The 13739-nt window shown below is 29.7% G+C and overlaps 1 protein-coding gene across 1 annotated transcript in view; it reads right to left on the bottom strand.

Annotated features, from left to right (window-relative positions):
• Nucleotides 1–13739, bottom strand: part of LOC125418468 (uncharacterized) — a 64506-nt gene that overhangs the window by 50559 nt on the left and 208 nt on the right. The gene's annotated exons all lie outside the window — the stretch shown is intronic.

Genomic DNA, 13739 nt, shown 5'->3' with positions numbered 1-13739 from the left:
ACAGGAGAGATACTACTAGATGTTATGTAGAATTTATCGTGGGGTTCTTGGGGCTATCCTAAAGTTCCAGTAGAAAATTTTAGGAGTCTTGATATATATATATATATATATGTGTGTGTGTGTGTGTGTGTGTGTGTGTTAAATTGTTATATGATATTGCCGTGTTATCATATCATATATTATATTAATGTAAATTTACAAGTATAATTATATGGTTTTATATATATATGTATATATATTAATTTAGAATTAATTAATGACTAAATTATTTTTATTTTATTCGAAATAATTAAGTTAAACAAGTCAACTTATTTAATTAGATCGATTTCATGTAAACAAGTCAATTTCATATAAAGAAGTTGTGTTAACCAAATTAACCCTTTAATACATGAATAATACAGGTTATATAAGGTTATCTATTTATTAAACAGGTTGTATTCAAGTTGAGATTTTGTTATATATATATTTATATGTATATATATATATATGTATATCTGTGTGTTTGTTAATGGGTGTGTGTGTATGTCATTTTACAATTTAATTGGCTACTGCAAAATGGTTGACCTTTCCTAATTAGCATTTTAGTGTTAAAAAAATCAATGTATAATTAAATGCATTTATATATAATTAAATGCTTGCATTTAGTGTTTATTATCTCAAAATAGATCTCAATGGTGATTATTACAACTTGTGATAACTAGCAAGACTTTATTCTATTAGATTATTTGAACCTTACACTTGCTTTTGTGGCAATATTTATTTGCTTACATTGGATTGACCTTCATCTTATGTTTTATTATTTGTTAAACCATGAATTTATGGTTACATGTCCTTTAAGAGATATTTTGATGAAAAGTTACAGTTTTTTCATATATACTAAAACCTCTATATATAAATATATATGAGATCATAAATTTTATAAATTTAAATGGATTATTTTTTTATCAATAAATGAAATATTTTTTTAATTTATTGATAAATAATATTTTATTTATTTAAAAAGATTTTTAGATATATTTCTAAATATAATTCTATTAATTGTAAATGTATTATTCATTTTACCAATACATATTCATAACTTATGAAAACATTGTGTGCACCTTTTAACTTGTCTAGTAAAAGTAATACAGTGATAGGATTGTTTATTGATCAAAAAATTATGCAAGGCGTAATAAATATGTCTATGGATGATAATAGTCTAGATGATAGTTATGTTTTACCAATTATTCTTTCAAAAGGGGTTTTTGAATCTCTAATAATTTTGAATAAAATCTTTTCTTTAAAAAAAGAAAAAGTTTAAATAAAGATTAAAGAATATAACAAACGCGGCTTGAATTGCAGAAAACTAAAGATGGGGTTGAGTTCAACTATCAGTGTTAAAAGATAATGACCAACTGCAATAACTTTAAATAATTATTTAGGAGCATATTTAAAAAAAAAAAACTACAAGTTGAAGAAATGAAAGTTGTTAAGTAAAATTATTTTGTTAATATGTATTCTAAATGTGTGTGTGTGTGTGTGTGTATATATATATATATATATAACAACTTTATTCAATTATATTAATTTATATATTCGATGGGTCTTAAAGAATTATTCAAAAAATTATTATCTTATGCATTTAACCAAATTATTGATTTAGTACCCGTACCTGAGTTGGGATTGGTATAATTATTTATCAAAAATTCATTTATTGAAATTTTACTATAATGGTCTTAAATTCATATGTTATATTTTCATATTAAAAAGTTACATCCCAAAAAAATCCATAATCGTTGGTTTTCCTCCATTTTTTTTTTTTTTAGTTTTGTTTTTTGGGTTTTGGGTTTGGGGGGGGGGGGGGGGGAGAAGAGATCTATGTGTCAGTAATGGAAGCATCCATGAGTTATGTCCTTGGTCAGCATGATGAAACGGGTAGGAAGGAAAGAGCCATATACTATCTCAGCAAGAAGTTCACTGATTATGAGACAAGGTATACGGTTCTAGGAAAGACCTGTTGTGCTCTTACATGGGCCTCGCAACGCCTACGCCACTACATGTTGAACTACACGACCATGCTGATTGGGGGGGGGGGGGAGGGGTGTTATAATAATTGCATTAGGCGGAAAAAGGCCCAAAATGGGGGATTACAAGGCAGAATTTCTTCGCAGAGAATCAAATGCAAATTTGCTAAAGTCATCAGGAAGATTGGTTGTTCTGTCCCCCAAATTTAACTCCCACCTCGTGATCCCGTTATGGTGCATAGTCCACTTAGATTTTTACCTTTTCCATTTTCAACCATGTCCTTAAGACTCTCGAGGAAAGAAATAGAAAACAACAAGAAAGAAAAAAAAGATAAAGAGATTAAACATTATAAAAAGCAACTTTAATTTCGGAAATTGCTTGTCGAGAAATACTGGTCCTTATGACCTTATTAGTCTTGAAATAGGAAAGAAGACTAAGACTTCTTTCAATTTTATGGTTGGTAGAGTGGAAACGAGGAATCAACCTTATCATTCATCAACATGGTAACACAACTAGGCCCCTCCCACCTTACCCATAAGCCCCCAAACCCATCTTAACCAATGAATATATCCCAATTTTCTTTTCCCCTTCACTTTTGCTTTAGTTAAAGGAAATCGTAAGCATGCACGACAGTCCCCCAACTACAGTCCAAGGGGACCTTATTACCAAAAAGGTTAAGAAAAAAACAGGTACAAAGGGACCCCTATTGATCACGAATTTCTTCACCATTTTGGTGATATATATGTATATATATATAGGACTTTATACGATAACGAATCCATGAAAAATTTTATAGAGAGGGCTTCCTGTATCTTCTTTATGTTACCACTTTATTTACATAATAATTATAACAACAACGACAACAACACTTCAATTAAATGTGTTTATATATGTTTTTTGAAAATCCTAATCAGGAAAAAAACAATATAAAATTTGCATAAATATCTATTTAGTAGTAGGTCAACTCAAAAATCAATCTCCATCAATTTTAATATATGAATTTATTTTTCCCTTTGAAGAAGGACAAATTTCATTTAAATCCCTTTCAATATATCATAATTACATATAGACCAACATTTTTAGACAATCGTAATTAACATTCTTTTATTTTTTGCATGTCCATCAAAATGAACTCATTTTTTAGTTTTTATGAGTTAATTTTAATAGTTAAAGGCCAAAAGAGAAGTTAAAAATCAGTATTTTATTATTGAATGATATTGTGAAAATACGATCCTCACCTTTTTTTTTTTTTTGAAATATATTTTATTATTTGATTAGGACAAAATTGAGGGGTCTAAATAAACTATTCCCTAATAAAATTGGTTTTAATTTGTTATTGACTCACCTTCTAAATGTAAATAGTCACCCTCCCAGTGTCTATTTTTCTTTATCACATCAACTTAATAGAATCTTTAGACAAACCTACTAAAGAGTATTTTTATAAATGAATAAATGAATATCTTTATTTTTTATCAAGCAAAAAAATTATTTTAAGAATTCAAAAATCAATTTGAGATGCTCTTGGTAGTTGATTGAGTATTTTTTAAAGTGGATTGCAATTGTTTCTCCTATATGGCATCTGTTGCATTAAGTCACTAGCATAAAAGCATTTCCAATGATAAATATAAATTGCTTTATATGTGTAATAGAAATTGACAATGTTTATATAATCTAAGTTGTATAAATATGCAGTCCACAAGAATCTCACCAAGATTCTAAAATGACCCTGTAAGGAAAGTCCCACCAAACGGTACTATGAAATATCCAATAGAATCTCTCTTAAAATGTGGATAACCTAAAAATTATTCCTCAGAAGTAAAACACACTCCAAATATATCAACCCAACCTTCAAACTACATTCCACAATCAACGTCCACCACCATATCCACAACCAAATATTAATTTAATATTACCAATTTCTAAATGTTATTACAATCATGATCAAAGTATATCAGATCATAATAAGAGATTCTATAGAATTCAAAATCAATACAAGCGGAATAAATAATACAAGATAAAAGGAGTGGTGGTATACTAATCCACCCATACCCAATATCACCATCAACCATATGATCCCTACACACACACACCATATGATCCATTTATATATATATATATATATATATATTCTGCAAGCTCAATTCTTAATCTCATAAATCATTCCATATAAACCAACATTTTCCAATTTTAACTTCTTCAAACCAATGCTTTTCATTTCATAAAATCTAGTTAATAACAATTAGACTAAAACATGAATTCAAAAACCAAAACATTTAAGCATTATGATTCACACTTTCACCTTGAGCAGATTAAAATATGAGAATATTTACACACACACACACACATAGAGATACATATATATATATATATAGTCCATCTATGGTGTGGACATCCACACTTTTGTCATACGGACCGTAGTATTGACAATGGTTTTTTAACAAACTATCATCAATATTATCACACAGAGAAGAGTATTGACGATGATTTTTTCAAAAACCGTCGTCAATACTGAGATCCGTACCACAACATAGTGCAGACTGTCTGTACTAAAGAATTTCCTTATATATATAGTAATAACTACTAAAACTTCATATAAAATTCAAAACTATGTGAAATAAACTTTTAGCATGCGCAAATATATTTGAGAAATAATTACACTCATGTACAGATGATGCACATTCTTGCTCAGTTACAAGATTGCTTTCATATTTAATATGAGTACCTCAAATATACAAAATATTATTTTATTTAAAGATATTTGTAGATGCTAAAAGTATAAAAATTATTTTTACCACTTCAAAATTACATAAATTAGATATAGAGTGGTCCAACTACATGTATCCCATTGGACTCAACATCCAAAATTAGGATTTTTCAACATATAGTCAACTTTATGAAATTAAACATTGGTTAGCTCCTAATAACATCTAGAAGCACATTAGCAATGAGAATTTAGTCATTAATTGTCCAATTCTAGACTAATTTTTATTGGGTATTTACAAAAATCGATCCATATTGAATAATCACTTAAAACTTAATTATAATAGGCAATCTATAAGACAATAGAAAGCCCATGGGATGGGTAACACTATGGTATACTCACCTTAATCAATTCCATCAACGATGGCCATAAAACTAATAGAAATCTTTGGCCAAATATCAAGTTGATAAATATCGCAAATGGTGAGGAATTAAGTAAAAAGGCGGCTAGGTTTGAACTTAGAGAATCCAAAATAGGAGGAAAGATCAGTCACATAGCTTGTAACCAGGAAAATTGTAATGACCATAACAAATCAGTCCTCATTGAAAAAATACCCGATCCCAATGTGCTGTCGATCAAAATAGCTTTTTATGGGCTACCTGGAAATCTAATGGCTAAGATGAGGATGGGGCATTAAGAGCTTAAAAGGTGAGGTTTAGGGTTAGTTTCAATTGGAAATCTGGCTTGCACAATGAATTTATGCAATCTAGCTGATGCACGCAATGTAACAGCCTGTATATAAAAAAAAAAATATATATATATATATATATATATATTTTTATCATATAAGTTTGATAGAATTTGACCAACTACATCATATGTGGGTTACAGGTTTGACATTTTGTATGGTTAAATTTTTAGCTTAAATTAAAGATTGAAGGCAAGCCTAATTCTGAGTTATGGTTAAAAATTTAAGAGTTTGTGATCTTTAAGTGTCAGTATTTACCAATGTTCTAAACCAATACTAGTTTTTGTCTTTTTGAAGTCTCAAACTCCTATATATATATATATATATTTATTTATTTATTTATTTATTTATCTCTAGGGAAGTGTGCCTTAGGATAAACAAATTCCAAAATTCCCAAATCATCCCTAGAAGCCCCCAAACCCATGGAACCTGTGACCCATAAGTGAAACTGGATCAACCTGCGATCATCACCATCTCCAATTGGGTCACACCATATTTCACCATTTTTTTAGTATCATTTAGCTACATAGGCCACTTCCTTCGAAAGCCCATCCAACACCAACCAAAACCCCAAAATTTAATGGCCAAACACTGCCACACATGCCAAAACAAGGACATCTTTATAAGTGATAATTAGTTCCTGATTTTCTTGGATCTTACCAAATTTTGGCCTCATCCAGCTAAGATGTAGCTTCTCTCCTATTTCAAACACTCTAAATCCATTCCCACCATTTGTTTAATGAAACTCTTCATAGTTTGAGTGATCCAACATCAAATTTGTCTAAACTTTCCTAGGTATTTTCCAATCATCAGCAACGTTGTTTGACCAAGGGTGAGCATAGTAATGAGATACCTATCTAATGAGCTTTCCATTGATATATGATTTGTCAATTTTGGTTAGTGTTTGATTAAAGTCCATTTTTTGGGTTAATTAATTTAATATCGAATAAAATTGGACTATGTTTGGATAATTTATAACCAAATTGATGTTGATAATAAATTTCTAGAGATTATTAGGACCTTTTGGAATGTTCAACTTTTGTAAAATTGACCTTAGGTTGAAAAACTCAATTTTGGATAGAAGATCCTAAGGATTCGTACTACAGTTGGGCCTTTCAGTATCGAGTTTATGTAATATTATAATAATATAAATTATTTTAAGATATTTGATATATACTAATATTTTTTATTTAATTTTTCAAGCCTAAAATTAATATATTATATTGGAGGCATCGATATTGTAGTCAGAGGTGACCTTAAGGAGCAAATGTTATCATCGTTGATATCTGTGATTGATTTTATTCTTAATGATTTTGGGCATATTAGTATAATAATTACCAGTTTAAATACTAAATATATGGTTTGGTGATCAAATGCTTATTTATGCATATATGGCTATCCGCTTATACATATATATGTTCTGCAAATTTTTAAGCATGTTTAAGTGTTTGAAATTTTACAATGTTTAAAAATGATTTTATAATAATATATATTTCACTTTCATTATTTATGCTATCTATTCATATTAATAGTTTGGCATGAAATGTTCATTTAGAATATTTTAAATATTTATGCAAGGTTTATGGTTATAAATTGGTGAAATATTAAAAAAAGTGTTTGGTTCTTTAGCATTAAATTTCAATTTATGGTGCAATATTTGTTTGAAAATGGAAAGGTATGATTTTGACAATATGTTAATGAATACTATATTGTTGAGGTTTAAATAATATACTATATAATACCAGTGTCTTTGTTCTGTTATCATATTATTAGCACATAGGTTTTAGTCATTCCATATGTAGTCATGATATATTAGAGTGATGATTTGATACTATGCCACTTTATCTTGACTATATAATGGTAGGTTTTGCCACAATGCTTTTAGGATGCTAAATAATCATGATTTCTTTCTTTCTGTAAACAGTTTGGTGACGTTTCAGGATATCGTACATCGTATGGCAAAACTAAGTATATAGTATATGGTATATTGTTTATTTTCTAATATAAATTTATTGTATTTTTCATAATTATTTTTATGAAAATATTTACATTGTTTTATACCTAACATTTAAATTATGATGAGTTGATTTATAATGTTTTAAATGATCTATTATAAAATATTCATTTTATGTTATTTATTTAGGGCACATGTTGGGTTTTGTGAAATGGTTTTAAAAGATGAATTTTTCAAAAGAGTGATAACGCAAGGTTTTAAAAGAATGATGTACAAGAATAAATTAATATTTTCTTATAGGACTATATCATTTACTAAGATACCTTTATATTACTTTTTATTTGTTTTTAATTCGTTTTCCTAAGTCCAGATAGTTAGTAGACAGTCTACCTTATGTATCACTTATCCAATTTTATATCCCATAGAAGCAATAATATTTTTGTATTTCCCTTGTTTTATTTTTATCTTTTAAGATATTTGTATCATACGTATAAGCTAAATTTATAATTACTCTTAGAAATCCACATATGTAACAGCCCAGCCCAGACCACCCGCATGTAGGCATTGTCCGCTTTGGGCCTGAGGAATCCTCTTACAACCCAGCCCTCAAGATATGGCATGCTTCGTTCCCCTTTCCAATCGATGTGGGACTTCACAACATATATAAATTATGGATACAGTAATAATTATATTTATGTATGTGTGGTATTAAATTGTAATTTGACTAGCTGTTGTTGTTGACTATAATATGGGGATTTACACGTTGTTATGGATTTATCTTATTATGTTGGAGTATTATTGATTTGTATATGTTTGGTTGTCCATAGTTTGAGTGATGTTCCACTTTTTCTATAAGGATTGCTCAATAAGACTTCTTTAAATCAGACTATCTGAAATTTCTGGAAGAGTTCTTGGGGCGGATCCTGTCATGTGAGAGGGAAAATTCAGGCTTCCACGTGTCTTAAAGGGCAATTTTGGGATTTTTGACTTTTTTTGTATTGTATCTCACCTGTAAGCACATACATAGGTAGTTATACGCACAAATGGTGGTTTAAAACCATACTGATAGTGATACCCACATTGGTAAAATAATAAACCATGAAATTTCACAAATCCATACCTTTCAAACTATAACTTAGAGTTAGATGTGCTATCAATCTGTGAACTCATGTCGACGAGCTATATGCAATGGTATAAAGGTTAAAATAAAAATTTGACCATACAAAAGCCAACCCTTGGACCCATATGTGGTTCAATTAGTAAAATCTAATTAAACTTGTAAATTTAGAACTATTTGGTACAGGTTGTTGCAACTTTTATGAGAAAAGAGAAGCCAACCGGCTTGTTACATAACAACTATTTATGGCTATTAATTACTTATATATTTTATTAAATTTTTTATTGAAAAATTTGACTTTTAAAGAAAATTTTGATTTTTGATTTTATATTTTACAATGTGTAGAAGAGCTTCTGGACATAGGCATTTGCCTTGATAATATTTAGGTTATATTAACTTGACATTTATTCTAGACATTAACATTAGAGAGCAATTTCTTTAAATCACTATTTATATTACTTATGTGGCATTGTTTATTTTTATAATCTACATTCCTATTGAAGATGCTCTAAATTGCTTGTGTTTACCTTTACAAAATTGTACATGTATATATATATATATATATATATTAGCATTCAACTAGACATGGTTGCCCAAGTTATGCTGGGCACCATCAAACTTTCAATACTAAAAAATGGTTTTTTTTTTTTCCACGTGAATTATATCTAAATGGTAATCTTTCAATGAAAGATTACTAGCTACCAAAATAACCTAGGCTATTAGGCTCAATAGAGTAAAATTCTTATATATACTTATGAAGGAGTGTTTCCCATACAAATGTTTTTAACAATTATATTTGACAAACAATTTTGATCCTTAAATTCATTTAATCTAATGGTGTAAATGCTCTTTTAAAACCTTTTCAAATTTTTATACCTATATCCACACACAGTTTTATTCTAAGTAAAAAAATAAATGACATTTAATTTCTTATATACAATAAATCTCTAATCACATTTCTCTCTCCTTATTTATTTATTTTTACATACAATCTCTGAATTTCAAACACGGTTCTCTCTCCTTAATTTTGAGCAATTTCAATTTTCTAGAGTCTAGGTGATAAAGTTTTTAAAAGTTACAAACACATGAATATAAAAAGGAAAAAAAAATTTGTTACAAACACAAGAAGGCCTAGACGATTATATTATTTTATTTTATTTTTATAATTAGATGATTGAGTTTCACTAGTGGATGATATGGTAATGATTAATTATTGGTTTTGTGCATTTGATTGGCTTATGAATTATGATTGATAGGCTATGTGTCCAAGAGTTGAATATTTTTAAAATTCTTATACTAATATCCCCAAAAAAAAAAAATGTTCTTCTACTATTCGGTGGATGCCTTCATTAAAATTTTAAGGTTTCGTTCATGTTTAATATGGTGATTATGCTAATCTCCAGTTAGGTATGTGATTATGAGTTTTCTTAAAAGGATGAAGCTATGATAATTTCAAATTTTTCTTAAGATTTTGGAGGATTGAAATATTCAAGAATTTGGAGAATTGTGATTGAAGATTTATTATGTATCTACAAACCATTTCTTTATTTTATTTTATTTTTTTTTTTTACCTAAAACAAAAAGTATTTGGATATAAGTATAACAATTCAAAAGGCTTTAAAGAGGGAAATAAAAATTGCACCATTAGATTAGATACAATTAAAGGTCGGGATTACATTTTAGGACCCTATTAGAGTTACCATCAAAACCTTAGGATGGCCCTTACTAGGGGAAACCTTAATGGAAATTCTACAAAAAATCCAGCAATATCACCCCTGTAGACTCCCAAATATTCCTTGCACAGATAACTCATTTTAAAAATATACATTCGCCTTATTCCTTTCACCTTACTACAAGTTTTCACAAATTTGCAAAACTTCAATGGCAATAACGTAGGAATGCAAATATGAGTAAAATTTATAAACTGTAAATACCTTTATAGATGCCAGAGTCCCTTTCTAGAATTTACTCCCTAGACCCCAAATAGCCATGACTTTTTCCAAGTATATACTCAGCATAGAAAATTCATATTTCTATAAATTCATGGTGTCCACACCTCCCACTTATTAAATTCTCACATTTTTACAGCACTTCATGAACATATCAAACACATAAATACAAGTAGAAAGATAATAAGAATAATAATAATAATAGTAGTACAACCTAGGTCCCAGACCCTAAACATTCATTCTACCATTTTACATTGAAAAAATATATACAGATACAAACTGTACTACTAATAATTGTAAGACAACTTTTAATAAAATAAATTACATTTAAAAATATGCACATAATGGATCTATGACGACTAGTGTTGGCGAGTGTAAGGCACTTACAGACTACCTAGTATTCAATCTCACATCTTCTGGTTATAGTTCAGAAGATGATTCAAATGTTATAATAATCATACTCATAACGCTAATGCATTTTCAGAGTGATTAGCTTCAGAGTTTGAAAGAACTCTGAAGTTACACGTGCTCAAGCGAGAGTAATCCAAGGATAAATGAGCTCCTTAGAAGCATTGAACAAAAAACCCCATATCGAGTGCGGTGGCTAAATTGGGAACAATATTGGCAGAAAGTGATAGGTTCTTCAGTGAAAGTAGGGTGTTACAAATAGTATTAAAACAAGTACCCAACTGGAAGTGCACCAACGAGAATGATGGGCCCAAAAGGTGGATTGTGATGACCAGCATGGGTGGGTGTAGGGCATTGGCAGGCTACCTGATATCCAATCCTACATTGCCTTGGTGTAGTTCAGGGGATGATTTAAAAGTAATAATAGTCACTCTCATAAGGTCGAGGCCGTTTCAGAGTGGTTGGCTTTAGGAAGTCCTAAGTTAAGCGTGCTCAAGGGAGACTAAATCAATGATGGGTGACGTCTTGGGAAGCTCTTAACGAAAATCATATATCGAGTGCGGTGACTAAATTAAAGACAATATTGACAGAAAGTGATAGGTTCAGTAGTGGAGGGAGGGTATTACAGATTGATAATTTAAATTAACTCCGATAACATCACCATTATTCTAGACCAACATAAATATATATATATATATATATATGTACATTTTATACATCTTATTACACAACCTCTCAAAGAATTTGGATAGCCTGACCAAGAATGTAATACCTGTCCGAAGGCTAACATACATGCTTAAAGGCTGACTCATATACTCAAAGGCTACAATAGTTGTTTGAAGGCTAATACAACTGCCCGAAAGCTATGATACCTACCAGAATGCTGCAATTCTTGTCCAAAGGATAATACACATGCCTAAATACTAATATACCATCTCGAAGGCTGAAATACTTGCCTGAAGGCTAATATACATGCTCAAAGGCTATGATATATGTTCGAAGGCTACAATACCGGCATGAAGGCTGATACACATTCCTGAATGCTAATTCCCCTGTCCAAAGGTTGAAATACTTGCCTAAAGATTGACCCAGATTTTTATTACCAATGTTGTACGAACTTTCTTACTACTGCACAATGTCAGACACCTACCTTCAAATCCATTTTAGTCATCAATTCTAACAAATACAATAATTGCACAGTTGACAACAACAATAATAATAATAACAATAATAATCATAATCATAAATAGGTCAAATATAACTAAAACTGATAAATATATTACATAACCAGTATACTCATAACGAAGATACATCCAATGTACTGTATAGTACACTAATGCACAATTCGATGATATCAGCTATCCGTGGGTATGCTACTACTAATATGGCTAGGGATAGTTGCCTATAATGGTCGTCCAACCTACTAGTCTAGTAGACAGCAGAAATATGATACTAAACAGTTCATGAGCCGAGTAGGGTTATTGCCTCAGTACGGTATAGTATACCATAATATAACATTATATATACATATATATATATGTGTGTGTGTGTGTGTGTGTGTGTGTGTGTGTGTGTGTGTGTGTGTACCAAAAGAACACCTAATGCATCATACAATATACCAGTGCTTCCTAGTGATGCTTGGCGTTCTAACACCACTTAACAGATGGGGGTGGGAGCAAGAATCTACATGCTGCCCCATTAGTATCCTAATGGTGTCAATGCTAAATAACCTACCTACCATTGCTCACCTTAATGCCCATAAAAATTGCTAAACCTGTCATCCTTCGTCTATAGGGAAGGTGGCTAATGCTATCACCATAAAATATTTGCCTACTCTCACTCATCACAAGTCACAAAAGATAACTAAATATATAACATGCACACTAATCCATAGATATGACAGTACAAAGCATCAATATTGTATGGTGTATTTACAGACTAACTAGTTATATAAAAATATATATAATTACGAAAGCTTCAACTCCTAATAATTACATTTTAAAAACCGTAATTAAGTATTTTAAATAATGATTGGATAAATAAATAAATAGATGAATAACAATAAATAGATGAATAACTAAATAACAAACTAATAAAAATAAAAATAAGAAAAATAATAAGATTTAAACATAATTAATGAATAATTTTACAATCTCCATAAAAATCAATTGTAATTGTAACTATTTAATTATTATCCGAAAATGAATAACCAATAATAAATAAACTTGGAAGACCCTAATAGAATATTTAAGAAAGTAGACCATTTTGAAATCAGCTTAATATTGGAGGATATACATTTACTAAGAATTTTCTAGTTAGGGAACTACTTTTTTTATCTAAGATTAAGCTATATCCATCAATCAGTCATGTTATTACTACATATAATGAATTTATTGGAGGATATAGCTTTACCAAGAATTCTCTAATTAGGGAACTACTTTTTTATCTAAGATCAAGATATATCCATCAATAAGTCACGTTATTACTACATAAAATGAATTTATTGGAGGATATAACTTTTCTAAGAATTCTCTAGTCAAGGAATGTAATACCCTATCTCCACTAGTAGACCTGGCACTCTCTGTTGATATTGTCCCTAATTTAGCCACCGCACTCGGTATAGGATTTTTATTTAGAGCTTTCCAAGAAGTCACCCATCCCATAATTGCTCTTGTATGAATATTCTTAACTTTAGAGTTCTTTCTAACCTCCGAAGCACCAACTGTTCTAAAAAGGCCTTGGCATTATAAGAATGATTATTATTACATTTGAATTATCCTTTGATCTACACCAATTGCTCTTATAAAGCTTTGGCATTATGAGAGTGACTATTATTATATTTGAATCATTCTCTGATC

The sequence above is a fragment of the Ziziphus jujuba genome, chromosome 12 (genome assembly GCF_031755915.1).
Source record: "Ziziphus jujuba cultivar Dongzao chromosome 12, ASM3175591v1".
In the NCBI taxonomy this organism is placed as follows: domain Eukaryota; kingdom Viridiplantae; phylum Streptophyta; class Magnoliopsida; order Rosales; family Rhamnaceae; genus Ziziphus; species Ziziphus jujuba.
Note: the sequence above shows the minus strand (reverse complement) of the source record. Positions and strands in the feature narration are given on the sequence as shown.